We start from the raw sequence: 2,732 nt of genomic DNA, 5'->3' as shown, positions 1-2,732 counted from the left end.
ACCACGCCACATCAACTGTTCGCGGTAATCGATAGCGATCAAACGTTAAAATAATCCTTCCTGTAGGAGAGCGTGTTTTTCCGTCATCATTCAGTTTGGTGAATTTATATACTTCAGTCACTTCTTGATTGCCCATTTCGCGAACAATTTCATCTTCCGGCACACGCTTTAAGCAAGGGGCATAAATTACGCCTCGAATCGAGTTAAGTTTCTCATGTAGTTTAGCTGAAATAGCACATAGATTAGCTAAAGGTTTTGCTTGGCGGCCCCGGGGCCATTATGCCTTATTGTTGTCTATTGTTTATTATTTGTGAAATAACCACTCACTTGAAAAGGTTTGGGAAACTACTGAATAAAATGTCAGATGTTTTTAATTTTTTTTTTTTTTTTAATGTATTTAAAGGAAAACACGTACGGTATCGGCGATGAACAGTTTTCGCAATAAACACACAAAAAGTTCAATAAATTTTAATAACTTTGAAAACTTTTAAAAACGTATAACGTAATAAAGAAATTAAATAGAAGAATAAATTGCAAAAATTTTTTCACAAAGAGAAAAATATGACCACAGCGCTTGAACAGAGTTGCCGTTCTGTGTAGGTCCCATTTTATTTAGTTTATACATTAACGATCTTCCATCGGTGGTTAACTCCAGCCAGATCTTAATGTATGGTGATGATGTGAAACTGTTTTCTTCCTTCTCTGTTGAATCGCAATCACATCAGCTTCAAAGTGATTTGGATAATTTTGTTGCATGGTGCTCTTTGAATCTTCTGCAACTAAATCTGAGTAAACGTAAGAAGCTTTCTTTCTCAAGAAGAAAGTCATTCATTACTCAGTATTTCATAGATTCGCATAAGTTGGAGGACGTCGATTCGATCACAAATTTAGGCGTTCTATTTGACCATAGGTTACGTTTTAACTTGCATATTGAGCTCTCGATAAGCAAAGCCAAGTCCGCGCTTGATTTTATAAAAAGGTGGTCCAAAGAGCTTGATGATCCCTACATTACGAAAAGGCCGTACATGTGTTTGGTTAGACTCATACTCGAGTATGCCTCTGTTCTGCGGTCTCCATCATATAGGTGCTACGTACATTCAATTGAATCTGTTCAAAAGCAATTCTTGCTGTTTGCCTTTAGAAATTTGGGTTGGGACGCAATTGCCTCTCTTCCTCCGTATGAAAATAGGTTGCTTCTGCTGTCCTTACCGTCTCTTGAGAAACGTAGGTTTGTTCTTGGCGTTTCTTTTGTAATCAAAGTAATAAATGGTGCTATTAACTTGACTTTATTACTACTTAATGAAATAAGCCTTAATGTCCCTAACCGCTTCTCTAGGCACTTTATTTTGGTTAAGCTTAGTCAGTGTAAATATGATTATGAGCTGTTTAATTCGCTCAGAGTAGTTTGCAAGAACCTAAATGACGTCTATCACTTATTAACGTTATCGGACTCTTTAGAGTCCATTAAAGCAACATTGCTTAATACACATGTTTTATTTAAACTAGCTTTTATCCTTAAATGTCGTTACCATTCGAAAATTAATTGTTGTTAAGTATTATCGGTTGCCAGGGTTATGCATGTTTGCGATGGCTAAGGGGTTCATTTGCAATTTGGTCCTGTACCGGTTGTAAGTGTGGCTCTCTGCTGGTTGTGTACATGCTTTTTTCTCTTTTCTTTTTTTTCCTTTTTATTTGTTTTATTGTACTTATACTAAGTTTTATTATTAATTTAATATAACTTTTGCTTTAAGTGCCAATTGAACTCGACTGTTATTTGTCCTGTTTGATGTCTAAGTCGAACTCCCCTAGGCAGACTTAGAGTTCATCTCGGCGTAGGGAGTTCATCCAGGTGACGCGAAGCGGCGATGTCATGCTGGTGATTGAATGGCTTATACTAGCTTAATTAGGGTTAGTAATTTCCTGGGCGCTTGGATGTTTTATTTTCTTTTCTTGTTTATTTTTTGATAAATTTTTTGTTCTCTCCTTTTTTTATAATATTTTCTTTTTTTTTTTTATTTTTGTTAATTTTCTTTCTTCTGTTTGTTATTATTATTTCTTTTGAATGGTTTTATTCTTTCTGCTTTATTTATTTTGTTTTCTTCTTTTTTCTCCTTAGCCTTTACAATTTTCTGTGTAGTTGGTAGTTTAGGTTTATATATTTTCTTCTTCTGACAATATCTATTTGCTGTTTGAGTCCTTTATACGATAATTTAAAAAGAAAGTGTTACAAAATTGAAATTTTCAAGGCTCGGGATGAATACAGAAATAAGGAATACTGGAACTCTATCAGTGTTTATTTCTTACTATTCGTCATGTAAAGGATCGAAATTAATTAGTGGATTGAATAAACTTTTCCAATGACAACGTTACTGGTATGTGCATGCGTGTGCACGCTTTCATTTAGGGGTAGTTGCCCCCTAACTTAAAAGAAATAGTTACGGGCAATAACTGTTTGCTTAAATGCCAGGACACGTTAGTCTAGTAATTGGAAAAATTACGGGAAAATGTTGATATGCGTTGTGAAAGAACGAGGGGGTGTACTAAGATCGTGTACACTGCAATTGCAATTCTCGAATTCACTAATTGAAATTTTCTCTTTTACTCTCGTTTTTCATTTACTCTACAAATCCATTCTACAAATCACTCCCTCGTTTTCTTTGTGTTCTGTCTGCTTTGCAACGCTTTTATCCTATGCTGCAATTAAACTAGTTTTGTTGACATTAGCTTAAATT

The sequence above is a fragment of the Glossina fuscipes genome, unplaced genomic scaffold (assembly GCF_014805625.2).
Source record: "Glossina fuscipes isolate IAEA_lab_2018 unplaced genomic scaffold, Yale_Gfus_2 122, whole genome shotgun sequence".
In the NCBI taxonomy this organism is placed as follows: domain Eukaryota; kingdom Metazoa; phylum Arthropoda; class Insecta; order Diptera; family Glossinidae; genus Glossina; species Glossina fuscipes.
Note: the sequence above shows the minus strand (reverse complement) of the source record.